The sequence below is a fragment of the Eptatretus burgeri genome, chromosome 1 (assembly GCF_056783735.1).
Source record: "Eptatretus burgeri isolate ZD-2024b chromosome 1, Ebu_testis_v1, whole genome shotgun sequence".
Taxonomy (NCBI): Eukaryota; Metazoa; Chordata; class Myxini; order Myxiniformes; family Myxinidae; genus Eptatretus; species Eptatretus burgeri.
Window position 1 is genome coordinate 6,461,367 of NC_140961.1, and position 26,337 is coordinate 6,487,703.

Sequence of the window (26,337 nt, forward strand, 5' to 3'; positions counted from 1 at the left end):
GAGACTGCAATTTATTTTTAATTGTTTTTGAAGATTAGAGAAGAGGAGGGAAGAGTAAAGGAAAAGTTTGAAGAAAAGGCCATGAAGATGTGTGGTGAAAACCTTTAATGATCAGAGTGGGACGAGAAGGAAGAAGAGTCATTGCAGGAAGTTACATGGTTATACGTGGGGTATAAGTTGAGAAAGGAAAAGGTTTTTTTGTTGTTGTTGCATTTTTTATATTTTAAGACTTGAAATAGAGATTATAGTTTGGAGGGATAGACGTCGGGTGGAGGGAAAATGGAGAAAATAAAAACTCATGGTAATAATAACATACAAATAAACATGATGGCGATTTGTGATCAGGTCATCAAGGTTATGACAGGACTTTACGATGTATCCAGGACATCACAAAATGGCTGACTTTTCAAAAGTCACTTTGGGATCTTTCATGTCCACCAGCGAATGCGAAGCACACCATGGTGTTAATAATTCAAAAAGCCAGCAGCCATTCAAATAATGTGGTTCCATAACAGGTTTGTCAATCAAAACGTTCCAATCTCTAATGTTGACTCGTTGAAAGGTAAACAACAAAAATATTCATATTTGAAGAAGCTCTTGTGAAAATGTGCTGTTGCCTGCAAGGTAGTGAAGCATCAAGTTTTATTTGACTGATTTATAATCACTCATTAGCTTTCGTCACCCCCACAGAATTCCTTCAATTTCAGGATCCAAAGTTAAACAGGATTTTGCGCCAGGAGATCTAATAATGCTTTGTCAGTCAATTGACCTTTCGTATGAAATGAATTCCTGAATATCTCAGGGGAATGTGGACGAGTCACAACATTCATGGCAAAGCCATCCAATTTTTATAAAGGAAGTTTTCAAAATATGCTCGAGCTGCTTGATGTCATTGTGATAACGGACATTAAAAAAGAAAACATTCAAAAGGAAAATTCACACACCGGGAAATGGCTGTTCTTCCGATTAAGCTCGCAATGAGCCTTTAATCACATGACATACTGTAGGCTTAGCACACACTTCTGGAAAATCTTGGTGTGACACTGCGATGTGGACTTAGATAGTTGGACACATGGGAAGCAATCTAAAAGGCCACACCGGCACAAGAAGAGAATACGGTATTAGAGACGGTTTATGAACATACTATCTATCGTGTACAACACGCACGCACGCACTTTACAACCTGAAGGTTCTGCATGACCATTACCTTGGTAAGGGTTACAATCCTAGATGGGGGGGAAGTTGCCACTTTGATGGAGGATGCTTGACTAATGGTACAGGAATTTGTAATTTGTGCAGGGTGCGAGTGAGAACCCATCTACTTGTCATGGAAGATACCGTGGGATCTTTAAAGTCCACCACCTAATACTGGCCGAAGGGACACCAAGGGATGTCAACCACATTGATGCCTCACCCTGAATGTGAAACACCAGAATGACAGTTTATAGCTGGGTCAGGGTTCAAACCCAGGTGAGACATCTCAGAGGTAAGTGTGTGTACTTCTAGAGTCTAGACCATCCGACCAGCCCAGCAGCTACTATCAGAACTTCAATAAAGAGCACATGCATCTTCCAGAGCAATTGCTAATTATCGGAGTTTCAAATTGTATAAATACAAAAAAAAACTATTACAATAAATAAAGTATTTTGAGGTTTGTTTTGTTTGAGGTTAAAAAAAAAATTAAGGTAGAGCAAATATTTAATTGTTATTTTTGGAGGGAGAGAGATAGAGATAGAGATAGAATTAGTGGTATTGTGGCGAGGAGTACTGGTGACATTTTGTAAATGGGTAATCAAGACAACAATAAATTAAAAATTAAAACATATGGGTTAACGAAACAATTACAAACCGGCAAACATAATCCCATTCAAGTAAGAAAGAAAGCCACAATAAACTAGATATGTGCGATCACAAAGGGCTAACAAAGCCGCATGCACTTACAGACAAAATAAATTTGGAGGGAGGATAAAACATACCTGCCCTCAAAAAATGAATTAACTCGAAGGGCACTCGGTAGAGCGTATACCTCCACCACGTAATGCCTGATCCACAAGAACATATCGAGCCCATTACATTTTTGAAATATCTTGCCATATATCGTTTTGGCCCCAACCGGGGGTAGTGGTGTGCGCCTGTAATCTGGCTACTCGGAGGCTTGGGTTGGAGGATCGCTTGAGGACAGGGACTCTGCGCCGGGCCACGCTATGAGAGGGTGTAGGGCAGACTGGAATCATGGCGAAACCCAATCCTTATCCCTGTGTCGTAAGGGGCGACCAAGGTTGCGTCAAGAAGGGCATCTGGCGTAAAACCTATGCCAAATCAGTGTGTGGATCATAACGGATGATCCGATGTGGCGACCCCTAACAGGAGCAGCCAAAAGACGAACAACATATCGTTTTGGCCCTATCTCTCAATGGTAAAGAATCAGTTTAAAAATTAAATAATTCTCGTATCCAGATCCGGATGCGGATCTTCACCAAAATTTAAGCAATTCTTCCTACTCACACTCCCAACGTGTCCACAAAGTTTCATCCGAATCCGTCTGCAACTTTTTGAGATATCCTGAACACAAACAGACAAACAAAGAAAAAAAAGGGGTGAAAGCGTAACCTCCTTCCATCTTTGGTGGCAGACGTAAATATAAAAATATGTAGCAGAAAACAAAACATGAACAGGTGCACAAAAAATATATATAATTACAGAATACTTCCATTTAAGACTCACACAAATCATGACGACGACGACATGCACCTGCGATGCTAATAAGGAACATCCACTTGCAGTGTACTTCATTGATTTGTGTTTGAAATACAAGGTGTATTGATTCATGATTCCCCTTCACATTTCCTATTCCCACCCAGAAAAATGCACATTTTGAAAAATATAGTCAGGAGTATCAATGTTGACTTAGCATTCTTCGTATCTTCAAGCGTCATCATCATTGCAGCACAATGGAGCATTGCCCTCCACTATGGGTTGGATCTGGATCTCCGGATCGATATCTCTATATATCTCTCTCTCTCAACATTAGTGGAATCTCCAGCAACGAGGATGAAGCACAAGGCCGATATTGCTCTCACATTGTGGACAATGTGGTGGCGTATGTTTCACACCACCTCTCCTTCGATCTCGCTCCCTTTGCTCTCAGCCCTCCGACCCTGCCCAGCAACACCAGGATGCATGTGTTTTTTTCTTTTTTGCCAGGAACACTCCTGGTTAAATTCCCAAAATCCACACAGCCTTTACAACCACACTATTTTGCTTTTCTTTTCTCCCATTTGTGTAGAAACTGCCACCTGTGTGGACAGTCTTCCCTCCATGGTTTCAATGAAGTGTTGCACCGCCATCTCACATCACCCCCCCCCAATCCTCACACAAAATGTTTTACCCCCATTAACCCTGCCTATCCTAACCTTTACATGCAGGTTGTAGAGTTGTTGTTTTTTTTTATCCTCCCTCTATTATTATCCGTTGCTGACTAATTTCGTTTTGTTATGTTCACCTGCTGCCCCACTGTCCCACTGTCACGATGTTGCCATTTTACCCTTGTCAATTCCAACTTTCATGAATCTCGATTTTGTATACAAAATAAAACTGTAGACCAGAACTGGTGATCAATCTTGAGGTGTCTCCTGAAGGAGATTTCAAAGTGGGTGAATGAAGAACACAGCGGCATGAACGAGCTGGCAACAGTTGTCATGTGCATGAACAAACATACTAAAAAACCCGAAACTCCGTCATTTATCATTTTGATTCATTCCTGCTGTTGCATTGAAATTACTTTTCGCTGTGTCATTTGCAACAATTGTATTTGCAAACGATACTTGATGCATAACACAAATTTCAAAGTACTGTATCATCATTTTATCATATTGCCAAAACTTTGCTCTGATAGTGAGGGTAAAAGTTAAAGTTGGTTCTGAAAGCAGGTACAACCATTGCTTGAATGATTTTACCTTCTATGTCGTTCTATTAGGTAGGCAAGAGAGGCTATTTCTACATGGAATGTTGTGTTATCAATGAAAACTTTCACATTTAGAAATATAACAAATTATTTTCTGTCTGTCGGTTTGCTTCCTCGATATCCATCACCCTGAGCGATTTCATGCGTTGCATGATGCGATTTTCCACAATCTACCCTCACGGACTAATTAAAGTATATCATCGAAATATGATTTCGGTTTTTAGGATCGGATATCGTCTGGACTAAATAAGTGTCAAAATCTGTTGTGAAATCTGATCATTTAAATAAATAATTCCAGCAATCTTTGTGTGTCTGTCTGTGAATGCTGTTTCTCGACAACCACTCGTCCGATCTAATTGAAACTTGCCAGATATATTGCTGGGGACCTGAGGATGTGCCTTTTCAAGGTTTGATATTAATCGGACAAGTGGTTCCCAAGTTATGGCCATTTATTTACCACACCAATGACAGGATACGTTGCTGCGTAGGCATGGCCGATGGGGAAAGGGCACCATTTAGTTTCCAATGACAGGACACATTGTTTGGCGTTTTTCACCCACAGTATCTATCTTCTATCTTCTTTCTGTAATTCCAGCAATCAATGTTTGTTTGCCTTTCAAAAGGTTTGAAATTAATCAGACAAGTGGTTCAAGTTATGGCCAAGTTAGAGCGCGTTCCCCATTACGGGTTACAATATACAGACTTCCGGATAGTGATGACTTTCTGTAATATAATAATTTCTCGATTTCTTATGCGCATTTATAGATAAACACAATGCCCCAATGCAGTCGTCATTTACGAGAGCGAAGGAACGGCCTGTGTGGTTGTTTGAAAAAAATTTTTTTTTTGCGCGAACGGTCACGCACGAGCGAAGGAACGACCTGTGTGGTTGTTGTTTCTGGCACGCGGTTTGAAAGTTTTTTTTTCCCACGTATGGCCACGCACGTACGGGCACGCACTAGTTTAAAGAAATAACGAGTCTTATAACTAAGCCGATATACATATTTACTTTAAGCAAGCAAGGTTATGTTCCCTCCTTTTCCATGTGTACACAAGGAAATGTGAAATTTTCAAAGCATTAAACATATTTTTCGACTGTTTGGAGAATTATATTCAGTGAACAAAAAATTTAGGAACGTGCCAAAATTAACTAGCTTCATTGAGCTACATGATTTAATGCATTCACTGCGAGACCTCGTGCCCTGTCCCCCAGAGGGACTGCCGATCCAGGACATCTTCCAGATCTGTGTCTATATTTTCGGAGGTTTCACGAGGTACTCTACAGGGAATCAAAGCAAATCTGGTGAAAAACTGATTTTTCAAAATAAAGTTATAATGGTTGCACAGACCGTGAACTGATGTACGACGTGACATATGCACAGACGAGCAGGAAAATGGTGGATTTTCTGCAATGTTTATTTCACAGGCGATTGAACTTTCAGATGTCTCCAGGGTTGTTCTGCATAAAGCAGTAACTTTTTTGTGGTCATCATTTTCTTTCATCAATTTGTTTTATCTCATTAACTGCTGCATGCACAGTGAAGACCGGCTTTAAAGTTAAAGGGATCCTTTATGGTATGTAGTGACAGCTGACAAACCGTTTATCATCAAACATTGAATTGGAGTGCTTGCATGAGTGTTTAAGCCACTTGTCAAGCACCCATTGTCGACAGTTGTACCACGCTATGTCATTCTGAGCGATTTGTTCACTCAATGCGGATGCTTTCGCCGTGCCACATCATTCAGAGTGAGTGCTTCGTGCTCCATCACCCTGAGCGAGCGGTTGATGCTTCGTCACCGTGAGCGAGCTGTTCGTGCTCAGTCACCCTGAGCGAGTGGTTCATGCTCCCTCACCCTGAGCGAGTGGTCCGTGCTCCCTCACCCTGAGCGAGTGGTCACTGCTCCCTCACCCTGAGCGAGTGGTCCGTGCTCCCTCACCCTGAGCGAGTGGTTCGTGTTATGTCACCCTGAGTGAGCTGTTCTTGCTCCGTTACCCTGAGCGAGTGGTTCATGCTCCCTCACCCTGAGCGAGTGGTCCATGCTCCCTCACCCTGAGCGAGTGGTCCGTGCTCCCTCACCCTGAGCGAGTGGTTCGTGTTCCGTCACCCTGAGCGAGTGGTTCATGCTCTGTCACACTGAGTGAGTGGTTCATGCTCCATCACCCTGAGCTAGTGGTTCACACTCCGTCACCCTGAATGAGTGGTTCATGCTCAGTCACCCTGAGCAAGTTGTGCAATAACACCAAATTTCTGAGCCATTTGCAGTATTAACGTGTTTTCTAAATTATCGAGCCAATTTTTTTCCACCAGTCACACACAGCTGTTTATGAAAAGTAATGTTTGTGAAGATCTCCCTCTCTCTATGGAGTGCAGCCTGTGGCTGCTGGCTGCATCATTGGTTGGGATGCGGCGATGTCGCTGATGCAGTGTCCCCCTTACCGGTGCACTGGTACTCATTTTGCCGACCTCGGAAGGACGACAGGCTGAGTCAACCTCCTGGTGTATTACTTCAGCAGCCCAACGGGGCTTGAACTCAGGTCACTAACCGCTAAGCCAACACCAGGCTGTGAAGATCTCCCTGAAACATCTACATAAATGTAACATTGTTTTTCAGTGAAAGCTTCAAGGTTTCTGGGTTGCATACAGTGCATACTGTAGTTGGCAATCACACTGACTCCAACCCGCCAATTCCCCAAAAATTGCCGATATCAGCCAGGCACACACGCACGTGCGTCCGTGCGTTCATAAAGCATAACATTATTTCTGCTAACTCTTCTCCCCCCCCCCCACCTCTATCTCTCTCTGACTCTGTCTCTCTGTCTCTCTGTCTCTCTGTCTCTCTGTCTCTCTGTCTCTCTGTCTCTCTGTCTCTCTGTCTCTCTGTCTCTGTCTCTCTGTCTCTCTGTCTCTCTGTCTCTCTGTCTCTCTCACATCCTTGCTGTACCCCCTCTCAATACAGTGCAGCACCCTCCTCCCACATCTCCTCTCTCACTCTCCCCTCGCCTCCTCCCTCTGAACATCTCCAGACGGTGGTTATTTCTGGACTGCGTTTGTCTCCAGACGTGTCTGGACTGTATTTGTATCCAGACAGCTTGGCTCCGGACGCCTCCAGGTGGTATTTATGTCTGGACAGGAGTTTGTCTCCGGACCGTGTTTATAGTATGACCAGTAGAAAATGGATTTCAGACATTATTTTGCTTCCATCTTCACTGTTATTCTCTGCAGAATCATTTTGATGAAACAGTATGAATCGTAATTAATGCTCCATCGCACGTCTGCCTTCCCTTCCTCTCACCTCACACTGTCTTCCCTTCCCCCACCCCCTCTCTTCCTCTTCCCCCTTCTTTTTCTCCCCCACCCCCTTTAGTATTACCATCAATGAAGCAATCGGTGGTATTTGTTAGTAGATATATATATATATATATATATATATATATATATATATATATATATATATATATATATATATATATTAAAAAGGAATAAATTCCTGTGTGGGTCTAGTGTGAAAAATATTCGTCTCAACCCAGGACTCAAACCCAAGGACCTCATCACGTCCACAGTGACAGCCCACTGAGCTATTGAGTCTTCAGTATATCCTCATTTACATATATAAATCGATAAAACAAACTGTTGTATCATATTTACAGAGCAGGTGATGAGATGAGTGGTACCTTCAATTGTGAATGAGTAAACTGATGTGATATTTTAGTTGATGTGAAGTTGTCACAAGAGGATAGAGTGAAACTGAAAACGAAGGCACGAGCAGCATTTGCCCGAATATCACAATGGCATTGTTTACATGGGAGAATGTCATGATGTTAAGCAGTGCCAAGCACCGATTTCCATTTGAGTACTTGCTTGAACGCTTTGAATTAACTGAGCTGCTTGGTAAGCAGAGAACTAGTTGCTTACTAATGGAATATGCCCCTGGACTTTTGAATGATGTAATTCACCCCAGAATGCTCAGCGCGCATACAAACAACCCCTGAGCAGCAATGATGATAATGGGATCTTTTTGTATTTTGTGCGTGCGAGATGAGGATTGTTACCTGAAATGGCTCCCAAAGCTTCCAAAGAAGCCAAAAAACTTGGAAAAGTACCTGAGAGAAAGGGATGTGCCTATGCACAGCGAAAGAGTTGGAGAACTTTCTCAGTTCGCCCAAAGGACTGACATCTTGCAGCTATCCATGCTGCAAAAACTCCCAAGGAAGTGGGCCGGTACAAGGCCCGAAACATTATAGACCGGTGTGTTCTCACAAAACCCCCGATGAATGACATCTGGCGAATGGACTTTGAATGTTGTGGAAGTGCCTCCTGTGAACATGGCAGGCTTGGCAATTTATTTATTGGACATCGCCATTTGGAAAGATGATGTCTGTGCATCATTCCCAACAAAGAAATGGCTCTTCGACGAAGGACATCTATTCAAGGTGAAAATACACAAAGCTTGTATTCACGTTGGAGCTGGATGTATCAGGAAGACTTCCCTGAGGGAGCCACCTTATCTGGTTTGGGTACTTTTGAACACTGATGGTAAGATCATATCTTGGACTTGTGAATGCACAGGGTATGGGGAGTACCCTGTGTATTCACAAGCATATGCACAGAGTACTTCCCTGTGCATATTATACAGCTTTTAAAATGATGATATTCAATATTAATCACGTTGGGAGTGGGGGTGGGGGCTATGAGGGCAGTTATGAATATATTGTTTACAGAACTGGGGCTCAGGAATTATCGTGAGGGGAAGCACTTGGGTTCCTTCCAAATGCCCGGCCACGTAGGCTGACATGCCATGGAAAACTCCACGGCCAGGTGAGTTGTGAAGCAACCATGAACGTCAATTAACTTTGTGAAATCTAACAGGGTTATCCATCTAACACCTATTAACGAAGGAGCTGACTAAATTAACCGAGTTTTGTGCCTTCAGCACACACTCGGTTTACTGCTGAGCGATACATTGAGTGCGTGCTGGTTAACGAGAGCAAATCACGTGGGATAAAACTTCCCATCTAATAATACTGCAGACTGTGCTGGACCAATAGAGATAAGGACACTGAGCTGGTTGCACTGAACTGCCATTAGTTTATTCGCCCCCATTGGACTTAGTCCAAAATGGGGGCTCATGGATTTAGTGTCTGTTTTTGGGACATACATTTACCGATCTTGTTCAAACTTGGCAGACAGATAACGAATGATGGCTTACAAAAGGACATCATTTGTTTTCGACATAAATTCCAAGATAGCGGACTGGTGGCCATTTTAGTTGTAAAAGAAAATGTGATGTCGAACACGTCCTCAACCAATTCTCAGACAAGCGTTTACCAATGTTGTTAAAACTCGGCATACAGACGAGGAATGAAGGCATACATATGCACATCATTTTTTTTGAGATCAGAACCAAGATGGCTGACTGGTGGCCATTTTGTTACTTAAATGTGTACCCAACCATTTCTCAGACATGCATTGTCCGATTTTGTTCAGATTTGGCTCAAGCAAAGTATGTGATGGCGTACATGTGCCGCCCACTTTATTTTGCGATCTGACCAAAGATGGCCTTCTGGTCGACTGGCGGCCATTTTAGTTTGGACAGAAATATGGATTTCAAATTAACCCCAAACAGCAAAATTACAAAAGTAACCAGGGCTATTACATTTTAAGTCTATTTTACTTGTTTATAAAGGAGCATGAAGAAAAGCATGTGGCACAGTGAAGACAAGGGGTTTAATCACAGGGGTTATTTATACAGCAGGGACATACATTATTCATGTGGTGTGGAAAAAGATATACAGTGACACATTCATACAGTAAAGAGACAAAGAGCAGAACTACACACCAATTCTATCTAGCTTACACAAACTTAATTAAGCTAACACAACAGGCGACATCAGAATCACACCACGAAAGGGTAGAATCGTAAGAGAGATGAGAAAAAAGCTACGATGTTGGTGACCTCTGACTTACCCAGCCTGTACATGCGGACACGTGCTAGTCCATGGCAGGGAAGGTAAAGGTTATGGTGGGGTTATGAAGAAAAAGGGGAGGTATCTTGGTGCGCAATGAAGAGGTGTGACAGATGTGGTGCCGGTGCATCGAATGAGAAAGACAGGGAGAGAGTTAATGGTCGTCCTAAAAAGAGCGGTTCCTATCAGTGAGCGGTGCCCTCACTGATAACTCTTATGCATCTACAGTAGATAAGTCATAAAAGAGAGAACGAACGTGTAAGGATCAGAACCACCCACAATCTATGGTTGTCGATTTCGCCTCTCACTCCATACTGTGTCCAGACTGCTTGGTGCTTGGTCTGCTTACTCAGTGTTTTATTCTGTTCCATTGCTTGTGGTAGCAAGCATCCATAAACCGTCCACCCCACAGCCACAACCCTCAGCTCTTACTCCAGAGGCTCTCCACAGAATAAGCTTTCTGCCGTGACCAGTGTTGTTACTTGAGCAGGTTTGGGGGTGGGGGGGGGAGTAGTAGTTGGGGAGGGAGTTGAGGGGATTAAGGGTGAATCCCCACCTCCTGTGGAAGTGGTTCCTGGGAGCATGGTCATGCACTGCCCTATTTTTTTCCTCTTTCCAGACGACTTTTCATTGGTCCAGATATGCTCCGGCGTGACATCACCCTCCTCACGAAATTAGATCAGATCAGGTATGGGAGCATGCGCCAGAGCAGCACGCCGCTGCGTCCACTTTCCGCCAGTACTCAAGGGGCCTCAGTCTGGCCATCTCCCAGGCAGATGCCTGGCCTATCCCAATCTCCTTGAGATGCCGATCAACCTGCTGCAACCACGAGGCACGTGGTCGGCCCATTGGACTCAAGAGGCTCCTTCGCTGACAGAATCTGGTGAGCAGGATCAGTGTCAGGATCAGTGTCTCCACTCAGCGTGTTCACAAACTCCTCAGCTACCCTCTCATCCTTGAGCTTGCCAACCTCCAGCCTAGGCTGGGATGGTACCATTCTCATGGATTTAAGGTGCAACTTCAGAATTGGTACAACAAGCCGGTGATCAGTATTGAGGAACTGAGCACTCCGGTCGACGCTGCAGTTCTGGATCATCCTCCAGCGACCATCAACGAGGACATGGTCAATCTCCTTTGCCACACCGCCAGCGTTGGAATACCAAGTCCAGCGATGAGCTTGTGGGCACTGAAACCATGAACCAGCCACGCGAAGTCCATGACTTCTTGCAAAGTCAAGGAACTTGGTGCTATTCTGGTTCACAGTTCCAGAGCCATGGGGACCAACACACGTCTCATAACCATCCCTATCAGTTCCAGTCGATGCATTGAAATCCCCCAAGACTAGAAGTGTATCTCATCTGGGGCACTGATCAACCACATAACAGATAACAGAGACAGGTGATCATCTTCTATTAGGGATAGGACATTCCGGGCACCCACCTGAAGGAACCGCCTCAGGTGAACCCAAGGAGACCGCCGTCTGGTGGACGGCACCTTAGAACCACTCCGACACACTCTCCCGAAATCTGACCCAGGGATGTTACTCCATGGTTTCCCTCCTATCATCAAAGATTGGGGGTCCCGAAGGCTTTGCCCCAATCCCGTCATCCGGTGAGCTGCCCTGCGAAGGGAAGCTGCACAGGATGTACTCCCACAGAGTGGGTTTTCAGATTTTTTTGCGGAATGAAGGGTTTTACGGTGGCTGGTGTGCAGATCCTGCCACCAACCTCCTAAAAAAAAAGTAACCCAACTGCAGGAGGACGTCTGCAGACACAGTTGGGCACTAGACATGAATGGCCGTTGGCTCACAAGGAGCTCCTCCGCCCTTTGACAGGTTTTGTTTTTAATCCTGTTGCGTGTCCACATACAAACACCCTCCTCACCAGAAAACCTGGTGGGGGAGATTGTTTAGTCACTGACAACCCGACCATGGAACAGGTTAGTACAGGTTTACATGATACCTGTAGCAAGTCACAGATCTAATCTGGCCTGACCTGACATTTACCTGACATCACGAAGTTGCTGAGCTGGAATCACATTCAGTCATCCTCCATCTGTGCCATGTATGTCAGCTCCTGATTCAACATGGGGCTGATGTGCTGTAATCCCCATCCGCTGCGTGAATGCCCAGGAATGGCTTACTGGATAGCAGGGCGGTCCCCTCTGTTGGAGGAACATTGACGTGGTTGTGGAGTTGAAGCGTCGTTGTTGGGTAATGGTGATGTGAATGATGGGAAAGGTGAGAAAGGCAAGTTTGAATGATGCTGTTTGAATGAGATAAAGTACAACAATGGGAGATAAAAACAACAATGGGAGATAAAGTCTGGTGTGTGTCTGAAGCAGGCAGAGTGGTTGTTGTGACATTGTGGGAGAATTGTGGTGAAGAAGGCTGTGGTGGTGGAAATGGCAGTTTGGTTGTGGCACGCAGATTCATACAGATTTTGGCACACGTATACCAATTTGGCTGTTAGCAGCGTGTGCTCAGCTGTGTGAGAAGAGGATCGTGTATGGAGAAGAAAATGGGAAAGAACGAGGAAAAAAACCGGAACTAATCCCTGACAACGCATATTCCATTTGTAACCAATTCTACACAAGAGAAGGACCCTATCTGGAACAATATAAATAAAAATGACCGTTTTTACAGCCATTTTTCCCTGCTGTGCAGGGGTTTGGCTTTTTCTTGAGGCAATGTTTTTTTTTTTATGGCCGGATGCCCTTCCTGACGCCAACCTTGGTCGCCTCTTACGACACACAGGGATATGGTACACCTATTCTAACCGGGGCATACACCGGGACCAGTACACTGGTACTCATTTCGCCGACCTCGGAAGGATGACAGGCTGAGTCAACCCCCTAGTGTTAATTCAGCAGCCAACGGGGCTTGAACTCAGGACCCTTGGATCCCAAGCCGCCATCCTAACCACTAAGCCAGCACCAGGCTTATCCTATCTGGAACAAGTACGAGCGAAATAATTATCTCGGGAACCGCTACATGTCATGTACCATTGCCTTGGGGTCTCAATTCCCAGAACCATCACAATATTGTTTGTTTGGTTTTGGGGCCACGATAGAAATTGCACGAGATTTTTGCATCCGTGTGTGTGTGTGTGTGTGTGTGTGTGTGTGTGTGTGTGTGTGTGTGTGTGTGTGTGTGTGTGTGTGTGTGTGTGTGTGTGTGTGTGTGTGTGTGTGTGTGTGTGTGTGTGTGTGTGTGTGTGTGTGTGTGTGTGTGTGTGTGTGTGTGTGTGTGTGTGTGTGTGTGTGTGTGTGTGTGTGTGTGTGTGTTAGTTATACCCATTGCTACCACTTACCAGTATTAACAAGAAATTTTATGAACCCGACACCTCTCATTCAAGGATATTTCTCGTATTCCTACATTTCCTCGAGTCCGATTTGCATCCAGAAACACAACAATTATGGTGAACCATTGTAAAATTGCCACTCTTTCGTTTAAATGCTGAAAATGATGTTTAAAAGACCATTTGATTTCCTGATTTTTCCGAAGTAATGGCAGGGGGAAAGTGCCTGCATTAGCATAATCGCGTTGCTGAAAACGCGCACACACAGCACAACGCATGTGGCAGGCTTCGTTTGCATTCATACATCATTTCTAAAGTCCCATATTGTGCCAGCTTGATTATTTGATTCCAGATCCAACTATAAACTGTTATGTGGGATTGGTGTTTTTCCAGGTGGGGCATTACAAAGCAAAAGGTTCCGTCTCTCATCTGGACGTTAAACTTGAGGAACAGTCCACTAGTATTATTCGGTGCTTGTTAAAGATATCACCGTGTCTATCAATGAAGTGTAGATGTAGTATCGCACACACCCTGAACAAACTGCAAATTCCTGCCCTGACATATGGCAATGTCAAACCCTGTAGTGTATTGATTTGGCAGCACCAGCACCCTGTGTAGTGTATTGATAACAGGGTATGGTATATAATGATTAGTTCGAGTTACATAAATACTGGTGATTGATCGTAAAGCCGCTGTCACACCTTGACGAGTTTGCTGGCGTATGCCGATGTAAGAAAAATTTGTCTAAAACGCTGGCACACGTCAAATACACTATGGGTAAGTTTTGTATAGGTTAAGAGCACACTGGCATGCATTGTAGTACGCTGGCATACATCGTAGTATGCCGAGCTCGTCGACAAATTTTAACATGTTCAAAATTTTTCGACGTATTCCAGCATATGACACACACGTTCCGCATACGCTGGCCATAAGTTGTAGGCACGTTTCGCGATCGTTGACACACATTACTTGTAAGTGACTCATAAGTCGAAACACGTCGAGGTAATGTTTAGCGTCAGTGTTCCAGACTCCCAGGTTGTTTTTTTTTCTTCTTCGGCATGACGGTGATGTTGACACTTCGATTTTTGGTGCGGTTATAATATAAGATAATTAATAGGCTTCCGCTCAACGATTTAAATCATAACCGCACAAGAAATCGAAGCGTCAACATCACCGTCATCCCGAAGAAAAAATAAAAAATAAAATCATGGAGTCTGGAACACTGACGGGTTCCTCCTGTGAAGCCCATTTTTATATACCAATTCCCCTAAACGCTGCCAATACGCCATTATACGGTAGCTGTAAGTTAGTAACACGTTTAGTAAGTTCTGTGGTCGTCTGGAAGACGTCAAATACGTCTACATACGTCAATATGCATTGGAGATGCATTACACATAGTTTTAAAGCACGTTACTCATAGGTTAGAAATAAGTTTCGGGTACGCTAAACATTACCTCGACGTGTTTCGACTTGTGAGTAACTTACAAGTAACGTGTGTCGACGATCGCGAAACGTACCTACAAGTTATGGCCAGCGTATGCAGAACGTGTGCATCATACGCTGGCACAAGTCGAAAAATTTTCAGCATGCTTAAAATTTGTCAATGTACTACGACGTATGCCAGCGTGCTTCAGCATGCTCTTAACGTATACAAAACTTACCCAGAACGTATTCGACGTGTGCCAGCGTATTCGGCAAATTTTTCATACGTCGACATACGCTGGCTGAAACGTCAAGGTGTGACAGCGACTTGACACTTCGATGTCTGGTGCAGTTCTGATTTGAATTGTCAAGCCGCAGCCTTTTAATAGGCTATGCCACGTGATCGTTGGCGATACGCTGCCGCACGCCATGCATAAGTTAGACCATCATTGGGCATACGTTGTGAACACTGATAACACGCTGAGCATTTGTTGGTGTAAGTTATCTATATGTTATCGAAACGTTCTGTGTACGTTACCAATACGTTATGCATACGTCCAACTTGTTATGAATATGCCCAAAACTGGAAAAAAAAAAACATTAATAGTTCCGCGTACGCCAGCGTTTTACATACATTTTGATACGTTGCCATATGCTGGCTAAAACGTCAAGGTGTGACAGCGGCTTAATATGGGTATTAATGATAATAGTAAAAGGTTGCCATTGTTTCGCACAGAACTTGTGACTATTCAGCAGCATGATTTTCCAAAGATGTAGCTGTGCCACTGCTGCAGTGCCCACTACTACCAGTAAACTGGTAGCCATTTCACCAACCTCAGAGGGATGACAGGCTGAGTCAACCCACCTTGTGTTAATTCAACGGGTGGGCAGGGGCTTGGAGTATAGAGCCTAAGATTTTAAGCCAGCCACCTTAACCGTTAAGCCAACACCAGCCCGACTACATAATTGTTTCTGTTAAAAAGTCAATGAAGTAGCTTTTCTCTTTGAGGAAGGTTTTTTTTTTTTGAGCAATTGCAATCCAACAACAAGAAAATTTACTCCAAAATTAGAGCTGGGATGTAATAAAAATGGAGGCAACCAAATTATGTGAACAGTGACACAGTATTAATGTAAATGGATCATTAAATGCTTGAGAATTGGGTTAAAATGCTGTTGGCTGTTGTGTATCACCACGATGATTTTGAAACATTTCGATAAAACTGTAAAATGTTGTTGGCAACGAGAAAGAGCCATGAGCCCATGATCAATAAAATCGATTTTTCATCATTATCCCTCAGGGAATGACCAACGCCATTGATGAAATTTGTTGGAAGTACTGTATACCCTGTCTCTGTTTTCATTAACAAAGCTCGGTTAGCTCCTGAAATAAATGTCAACACTGACAATCCATCCTTTCTTTGAAGGCTGCTTTTTTTACATACATATTAAAATTATGCCATCATAAAATAATTGATAACACATACATAAAAAGTGGACAGGGAACAAGATCAGAGCCATTGGAAGAATTAAAGTTGAAGTATAACCAAAGTTTTGTTTTCACTTTGATATTGGGGAACTTTGCAGACAAACAAGCAGCATTCCAGATGGCTTCCAACACTGCAATCCAAACTAGTGGCCATGAAGGTATCCAATCTGAGAATAGGATAGACAAAACTACAAGCTCTGCCAAACCAACTTATTCTCAGCCTGGATGGATTACAGCAAAGCCTGTGACAGTGTCCCACATTCATGGATTATAAAATGAATGCAAATATACAAAACTGACCCCCAGATATTCACATTGATTGAGAAAGCAATGACGCTCTGGAACACAACACTGGTACTACCTTAGTTGTAAGGAAAGATTGAAATCTCAGGAGTAAAGATATGATGTGGTATCTTACAAGGTGACAGTCTCTCCCCCCACCTGCTTTGTCTGGCTCTGGACCCACTGAGTAACCTCATCAATGAACAAGGACACTAATACAGTTTGATATGCAACAGAAAAACGACCACAGAAACAACAAAGGTAACACACCTATTGCACATCGATGATCTAAAACTCTTCGCCCCCAATGATAAGAAATTAGCAGATTAACTGAAACTAGTAAAACAGTACTCGGAGGACATCCGAATGGAGTTTGATCTTGACAAATGTGCCAAATGCACATTTATACAAGGAAAAACAAAAACAACAGACAACATCTCAATCGGTCAAAGTACAGCAATACAGGAACTAGAAAATGAAGCATCCTACAAGTTCTGTACCACAGAATGGAAGAAGGTTCACAGGTAAACACAAAACAATGCGTAAAATAATCAGCAAAGAGTGCTGATTCAGAATTAGACTAATTCTGAAGTCATCCTTCTCCCCAAGAAACAAAACCAAAGCTATAAATCAACTTGCAGTGCTGGTATTCCAAGATAGCTGTGCAATTATAAACTGACCAAAAGTGGAGAACAACAATCTCGACACCAAAACAAGGAAATTTCTAACTATTCACAAGATGTTCTACAAAAATCAATGCATACCGAGGCTGTGTTTACCGAGACGAGGAGGAGGAGGAGGTGGTTTGATGGAGGTTAATCAACTTCACAGAACAATGTGTGGAGGACTCGCGGAGTTTGTGAAAAGTTCAACAGACGATCGGATGACATTTGTATACAAGCAAGAAAACAACAAACCAGAAAAGGGGTCCTTAATCCAATTAGCAACAAATTCCAAAAACAGGTACAAATGATGGACACTACACAGGAAAACAAAACAGAAACAAACACAGCCCCAATGATTGCAAAGAAAAAAGAAAAAGGAAAACTACAAAAAATAAATATCAGCAGATATACTGTGACAAATGGGAGAATGAAAAAAGAGCAGGAAGATTTAAAAAAAAGAGCTTGACAGGATAGAGATCGACAAGGATGCTCTTTGGAATGGTGAAGAAGAGGTCACATTAGTTGGAATGGAGAACGACTCATCAATGTCCAAGACCAAGGACACGACAATAAAGCCTTTATGAAAATGGTGGGATTGAGTCAAACGGACAAATGAAGGTTTTGCTGGGAAGAAACAGAAAGTCCCAGTCACCTCCTTACGGGATGTAAAAAAACTCATGTCAGAACAGCTGTACACAGAATGACATGAGAGTGTCTGCAGAATAATCCACTGGCACATCTGGATACATTTCAACATCCCGGTCCCAGAACAATCATGGAAACACAAACCAAATCCGATCCTTGAAAATGAAAATACAATGCTCACGTATGACAAGATAATCCCATCATCAAGTATGGACGTCGCAAACAAAGCATTTCGTTCAGACATGGTGCTCAAACACAAAAAGGAAAAGTCAGCATTGTTGATCGAGGTCTTGGTTCCCAATGACTTCAGACTAAATGCCACAGAAATTAGAAAAACGACCAAATACCAGGATCTAAAAAATGAGGTCAAGAGGATGTGGAAATTGAAGAAACATGAAATTGTACCAGTCATAGTCGAAGCTCCAGGAATGATAAAGAAACCCCTCACTGGGTATTTAAAAATAATTCCTGGGAATATCACTCCAAACGAGCTTCACGTGGAGGCTGCCACAGGTTCAGTGAAGATTTTGAAAAGATCCCTTGGAACGAGGCTTTGAGAACGAAGTTTCACACTTTGGTTCATGAATCATGATCCTTTACCAAAAAATAGGACGTGGAGGTTTTGAGTACTGGGAGAACTTTCTCCCACCTCCTGAAACTCGCAAATGGAGAAAACAACCAACAACAATGAGAGTACTGTGGTTCAAATCCAACTCCAGTCGAGTCATCCCAAAGACTTTCAAAATGGTACATGCTGCTTCTTTGCTTGGTGCTCAGAATTTCAAGGACAGTGCAGGGACAAACCCTCTTGGTTGAATTCCATTCAGGGAGGGGGAAGGGGGCAGGCAGGGGGTCGTTGGTGGGGGGGGATGAGGGAGATTTCTCCTTACTTGCACCACTGGCAGGTCAGGTCAGGTCTGGGAGCATAAACCAGAGCAGCGCATCGCTGCGTCCACTTTCCGCCGGTATTCCAGGGGCCTCCGTCTGGCCATCCCCCAGGCAGATGCCTGGCCCATCCCCATCTCCTTGAGATGCCGATCAACCTGCTGCAACCACGAGGTTGGTGGTCGGCCCATTGGCCTCCTCCACTCACGAGACTCCCTCGCTGAGAGAATCTGGTGAGTAGGATCAGCATCAGGAAAATGAGCCACATGTCCATACAGCCACAGCTGACGCTCACGGACTATGCAGGGAGCAAATCTCATTTGAGTCTCTCTCAGCAACTGCTCGTTGGACACAAAGCCCAACCAGCAATAGCAAAGGATTCTCCGAAGAGAGCTGGTACCAAAGGAATTAAGTCTCCGTCTCAGATCCTTGGTCAGAGTCCAAGTCTCACATCCATAGAGCAAGACTGGAAGCACCAAGGGCCTGAAGACTCAGACTTTCGTCCTCCCGCACAGGGACCGGCAGTGCCACACCCCATGATCCAGTGAATCCATGACTCCCCTTGCCCGACCCAGATGTCTATTGATCTCTGACTCACAGCGAACAGAGACATGAATATCACTGCCAAGATAAGTGAATCTCTCCATGACATCAACATCCTCACCACAAACCACCACTGACTACAGAGAGAAAAGCAGATTAAAAGCTGGGTCTAGATTTGCAAAGACTGGAGCTGGGTCAAGATCACTTTGTGATGCAATGCCCTGCATGTGAAACACCAATCTGGCAGTTTTTATTCAGGCCAGAAATCAAGCCCAGGTTAGACAACTCAAAGGTAAGTGGACTACCTCTGCACAACCCAATCAGACAAAGAAACTTTTAAAAAATTAATATGATGTATATGAAAGATCAAAATAATATTATAGAACGAGAAAGCATCTGAAAATGTAAAGCCCGTCCACATCCACTTTGTATTCAGACTTCTTATTACTCTACTTCTCTCTGCTAAACATGACAAAACAGCTATAAACTAGAAGGGCCATCGGTGGAGCACATACCTCCGCCACATAATGCCTGATCCACGAGAACATTCGGGCCCAATACATTTTCGAAATATCATGCAATACAGTACCATATCATTTTTGGCCCTATCTCTCAATAGTGAAGAATCACTTTAAAAGTGAAATAATTCTCTTATATAGTTCCAAATTTTCACTAAGATCGAATCAATTCGTCCTTGCCACACACCCAAAGTTTTCACCAAGTTTCATCCAAATCCGTCCACAACTTTTTGAGATATTCTGTACACAAACAGATAAACAAACAAACAGAAAGGAGTGAAAACATAACCTCCTTCACCTTCAGTGGCAGAGGTAATAAGAGACATCATGAGAACTGCCACTTCACAAATGCTGGCAGTGATGACTGGGTTCAGCCATTTCAGAGAAGAATATTTTTGAAGGTTGAAAAAAAACAACAATATGGCTGCCAAATCACGTGACCAATGACGTCATCAAAAAATTGTGGGCCATTTTATCCCTGGATGACCCTCAAAATATTTCATACTGATCGGATGTAACATTCCACATTTGCAATTATGACGTCATAAAGAGGGCACCTATGACATCATTAAAAAAAAAAATCACATTTCCCATGAGGAGTACTTTTTATGTACCAAGTTTCAATTTTTTCCTCCTGTGGTTTCAGAGTTACAGAGGTCCAAAGTTTTTCCATTTTTCCAACATGGCTGCCACACCACATGACCGAAAACGTCATGATTATCATGAGAACATTTTACATTAGTATTCGCACCAATTCTGAAAATTTAGTCTCAATCCGACAAACAGTTGCCGAGAAAAACATGAAAGTTCTGTGCAGACAAACAATCAAATGAAAAATCACTCATGGAGTGACAACTTGGCAAAACAGCACAAAGTAGAATGGCACTCGGTGGAGCCCATAACGCTGCCAGGTGGAACAGCTCACGTTTTGTATCCCACCGACGGGCTGGATCCGAACCGAAATCCAATCCGCTTGTTCTCGTCACCGATTCAACTCATCCACCTTCGTTTTGTCATAACTTGTCCACAACTTTTTGAGATATCGTGATATATTTAGTATTTGGCCATATCTATCAATTTTAGAAATTAGGCCTGTGTTGCCCTTTTGACCTAAAAATTAATAGGTGGTTGAATTCAGTGACCTGACATGAAAATGCTTTTCAAATTTCAAGTCAATCGGATGAAAATTGAGGATTTCAGAAATACCACTTTAGTTGAACTTTGGCCGATGTTGACCTTTTGGTCGATGTTGACCTCAAAAATAATTGGCTAGTTGAATTCAGTGACCTGAAGTATAAATCTTCTTCAAATTTCAACTCTATCAGATGAAAATTGAGGATTTCAGTAAAATTGGCCCAAATTGGCCTTCAGGCCTATTTTGGCTATTGTTTACCTCGAAATTAATCAATGGTTGAATTCAATGACTTGATATATATGTGAATACTGTTCAACTTTCAACTTACTCGGATGAAAATTGAGGATTTTATAAATTTGGGCTATTTTGACCTTTTGGCTTATGGTGACCTCAAAACTAATAGGTGGTTGAATTCAGTGACCTGATATGCAAACTCTCTTCAAATTTCAAGTCAATATGATGAAAATTGAGGGAGTCGGTATTGTTGTTGCAAACTAAGGGAGTGGGTATGGACAAAGACAGGCAACGGCAATAGGTTGGGGGGAGACAGTAGGTTGGGACTGAGCCCATTTCCAGACCGGCCGGCACCACCGCACTCCCTCCACAACCTCACGGGACCAGACCAGAGGCCGGCCAGCTTCGAGTGCCGACCTGTGCTGTGCTGCAGCTGCTGGTCCGCGTTTGCCATGTCTTGCATTTGCCAAGCCTCGTTTGCCTGCCTTTGCCTTGACCCCATGCCTGCTTCGCCCTTGTTGCATTGCCCCTGTGTCACCATCTCAACCATGTGTGCCAGGACAATCCATCTCCAGTGTTTTGCAAGGACTGCCCTGCAGGCAGCCACACCGCAGGGACTGCATTATGCAGCCCGTGCATTGTTGTTTTTTCTGCATCCATCCATTCTCTGTGCCAGAGACTCCATTCAAGCCACAAACTGTTGACTTTGTTGTGCCTTCCTTCCACAGATAACAGGTCCTGGGCCATGGTTAGTGTAAATATTAGAAATTGTAAATAAAGTTCTTAACCCACCTGTATGTCTGTCTCGGACCGGCAATTTATTTAAGTTGTCCGTTTGAGTCTGATAGTTTAGTTCCGCAGCACACTAAGTTATTTATTTTTGGACATGTATACAAATGTCGCACTCAGGGATCCATAGGTAAAACGTACAAGGAGAGAAAGACCTACACATGCATGCCACACAAAAATTTGACGACTCTGAACGAGTCGGGGAAAAGGGGAGGGGTGGTGTTACGGATTTGGAAGCCTTTTGCACAGTGACAGTCAGCAGCCCCCGCAGTTCAGTTATTTCGATATGTGTTTATAGTTAGGATCCCATCCCTTATGTCTAATGGGAATTTAATGTGTGCACTGCGGGTTTATTTTTAGTCAGGGTTTTATTTTACAACAACAACAACAACAACAACAACAGCGGCACTGTCGTCTTGCTCCACCGTCGCCATTACGCACGTGGCCTTAGGTGAGGAGGTAGGCGGAGCTACAATCGACTCAGATCGGGACTCCACCCAGAAGGGTGGGAGTTGCCAGACCTACCGTGGGCCTGTCCAATGAGGAATGGCCAGAGAATCGCGCAACGCAACCGTCCAATCAGGAGGCGAGTGGCCAGGGAAGAAATCCCAACCACTTCATGAGAGGAACGAAAAACGGTCGGGGCGATGATTCTGTCAGAGTCTGCCTCGCCTGGTGTCGTCTGATCCGTGAAGGTGAAGATGGCCTTGATCGCCTGTCGCCTCGTCGTCTCTCACCTCATCCGCCTTCATGCTGGCTGGCGTCCGTCGCTCTGTCCCTTGTCCCTGGTGCTTGGTGCTGCGTTGTGGCAGTGGGTTCGAGTCCCACCACCGAACAAGCTCGACCAGACCGCACGAGGCGAACAGCTGCAAGTATAGACTCTTGCCCTCAGCTCACCTTCCCTCCCGAGCTGAAGGGCCAAATAAAGGCCGCAGCCACCATTTCTTTTGGGTGTGTGTGTGTGTGTGTCTGTGGGCCCAGTCGAAAAGTAGCAATTGTTTAAGTGCCTTGTACATTACTTGCATTTCTTCTTGATAGTCGGTTTAACTCTGCTCTTTTTGTGCTCCCCTGCCCCATTATAAATAAACCCCCCAATTGTTCAATGTATCAGCTCGTTGTTGTGCTTTCTATTATTGACCAAGCATGATTCATGCTTGAGAACCAGAAAGCTGATTGAGCTGCAAGTTGTCGTTTGGACTGACGTACTTTGGTAATTCTGCTCGGTTACACCGGACCGAGGTAGCTCGAGCGACCCGGTTCGACAGAGTCCGTTGAGGGTGTGACTTCCCCTGGAATTTGATGACGTGGCTACTTAGGTATATTGAAATTTGGCTATTAACCCTACCCCACGCCGTCAGAGAAGTAGCGAGCACGGTCCTTAGGTGACCCGTGACCTTCGGAGTTGTCTGAAGGTTATGACCTCCAATTCTGGGTGTTCGGTGAGAAACAGCTCAACTGCTCCACCTGGCGGCCGTTCCTCGCCACCGACAACCGGACCACAACAATATTTCTGCAATTCCAAACACAGATCAAAAACACATCTCATTCAAAAAAACATCTCATTCCCCTTCTGGTTCTGGGTTTGGAGCATCGGCAGGTCTCCTTCAGGGCTCTCTGCAAGCGATCTCAAAATTAAGTTTCCGGTTGTTATCTGTCCCGTTTTAACTGTTTATTTTCTCACCCACATGTTTCTGTGTGTTCCGAGTTCGGTTTTGTTTCAACAATCGTGCTATTTTGTGAGCTTTCGTCAACCTTGTCTTACCGGGTGCTTGAGGCCTACCCATCGTTCCCCTCAGTGTACGATCGTCTTTACGTGTATTTTCTCCCCATTACCTTCAATTTCTCTCTTCCCCATTTTCCCAACATCCCCCATCACTCCCAACTAAACACTCTATTTCTTGTCTTAAATCCCCCCCCCCAAAAAAAAAAAATTAAAAACTTACCGTTCTCCTTGCACACTCACGAGTCTCCATCTTTCTTCTTCTTCTTCTTCTTCTTCTTCTTCTTCTTCCTGCCAGCACACCATCTTTATTCCACTCAGCTGACCCTCTCTCACCATTACCTTCACAATTTCTTCCTACAACCATCCATTCCCAAATCTTACCTGTTCTTCAAAAATACATCAAAAAATAATAATCTTCCTTGTATCATTTAGATCTCTACACCTCCTGTAACCACGTGTCTCTCTCTATACTGTTCCTGGTACTTTTCATCAACCCAGCAGCTTCACACTGCATTTACAGTCCAAATTCACCACACACTTCCACAATTTTACTTCAATCTTCCATTTTCCGAATGTTACGCAATCCGTATTTTAAATAAATCATTTCACTTTTGACTATACACCTCCCAGAGCCACGTGATCTGTTTACACCTCCTGCGTTTATTGATCCAAATTCACCATTCACCTCACGATTTTTTCTCCAACACTTCCATGACCTAATCTGATGAAAACTCTCTCAAACAATAATACTAATAATACGAATAATAATAATAATACTAATAACAGTAATAATAAAAACGATCTCTTGCAATGCTTCATCTTCCTCTTTCACATGTGTGGTACTCTTTACTGGATCATAATTCACGACTCTTCTTCTATTTAAACAGACTGCTCTCAATTCGACCTTTCATTCATACCTTGCCTAAACAATCCAACTGTTACAGCGTTACTTCTCTCCATTCTCTGAATTCGCCTTAATTGCATCCATCAAGAAATGTGATAAATCGCATCTCTGACCTAAAACTTTTTAAAACTCCAGTTTGCTATGAATGTTCGCTTTCCATCAACCATTCTTTTTTTTTTTTCTAACTTCAGTGCCAACTCGCTCCTCTCACCCCTCACTCTCAAAGCAACCATCCCACTCTTCTCCCTCCAAGCCTCCCTCTCACCTCTCTCAAAAACTCCCCTCTCACCTTTCTCCCACCATTCAACCCACTCACTCATCCTTCTCAAAGTTGCCCCCCGTCTCATCCACAAAGCTGCCTCCTTCCACTGCCCTCTCACCTCCATCTCTTCACTCCACCTCCTCAAATCCTCGACTGCCTTCTGCCCACTCCCTTATCCCCCCTCTCCCCCAGCAGCACATAGCCTTTTCTCATCCTCATCCGGCCCCCTCCCCTAGCTATTCTGCAATCCCCCACACTCTTTCAACAACCCTCCTTACCTCCCCTCCCCCCATCCCTTGTCCTACCCTCCGTCTCCCATCACACCCCCTGCACCCAAAGCCTCCTCCCCTCCCTCTTCATGACCAGTGTGGACCTCGAATATCCAGGGCCTTCACTCAAACCTTTCAGATCTTTCCATACAGGTTGCCACTGACAAACCAGACATAATCTGCCTAACAGAAACTTTCCTCCAACAAGACATGTCTGACTCCCAAGTATCTCTCCCTGGTTACACCCTCCGCCGGTATGACAGACCTGAGCCTCATCCTGGTGGAGGAGTTGCTCTCTTCATCAAAGACTCTATTCCTCACTCTCCATGCACTGCCCTCACTTCCCTACACCGCCACGAATACCTCTGGCTACGGTTCCCCCTCCACTCCCACCTCATGTTTATATGTGTAATGTACCGTCCACCAAACAGTGATGACTCCATCGACAGCTCATGATCCAAAAACATCACCAACTTCTATCTTCTCATCCAAACTCTCTCTTCCTCATATGTGGCGACTTCAATTGTCATCATGCCAGTTGGCTCGGTGTGGGTACCTTTCTCAACTGTCATGGCAGTTCAGCAAAAGCTTTCTGCGACTCATTGGGACTGACTCAATCGGTCAACTTCCCTGCCCGGATCTCAACCAATGGTACTCCATCTCATCTGGATCTGATTTTGACAAATTTCGCTGACAATATCTGCTGCTCTTTCTCCGCTCCAAATCGGTTCTTCTGACCACGTCCTTGTCAAAGTAGACATCTCTTTGGCTGTTATCTGAGAACCACCTCACCGCCGTCAAGTCTGGCATTTAACTCATGCTGACTGGCAGGGTCTCTGAGCAGCAATCAAACTTATAGACTGGTCTCCTATCGCTACTTTCTCCAACATCAACTCATCCTGGGAATTATTTCCAAGAAACTTGCTCTCACTCATGCACAGATTTATCCCCTCTCGTCTTCAGTTGTCCCACCCTTCCTCCCGCCCTTGGTTCACGGAAGCTTGTGGTGAGGCACTTGTCCTGAAACAGCTTGCCTTTGCCTAATGGAAAGCAAGCCCAATGGAGGGTAATCTCAGTTCATTCCATAAAGCTTGGAACAAGTGTGTATCTACCCTCAGGAGAGCCAGAAAACAACATCTTTCTAAGGTCAAGTCTGAACTTTCAAACCTTTCTCCCTCCTTAAAATCCTGGTGGCATCAAAACAAATGTTTCTGGTGTATGTTCCCCCTCCATCCCCTCCGTTACCTCAAATGGCTGCACTGCTGATACCGAAAAGGCTGAATGCCTAAACTCTGTTTGCAGCTAAATCTTGTGTCCAAAACCCATCGCTTTCACGACCCACCTTAC

General features: G+C 44.0%; 1 long non-coding RNA gene across 1 annotated transcript; it reads right to left on the bottom strand.

The window, feature by feature from the left end:
• Nucleotides 1-216: 216 nt before the first annotated feature.
• On the bottom strand, nucleotides 217-23,843 carry LOC147033808 (uncharacterized). Its single transcript, XR_015058828.1, has 3 exons — nucleotides 23,776-23,843; nucleotides 2,506-2,562; nucleotides 217-1,084 (listed from the first exon to the last, which is right to left on the bottom strand). It is a non-coding gene; the product is annotated as an uncharacterized LOC147033808 (long non-coding RNA).
• Between the last annotated feature and the right edge of the window lie 2,494 nt (nucleotides 23,844-26,337).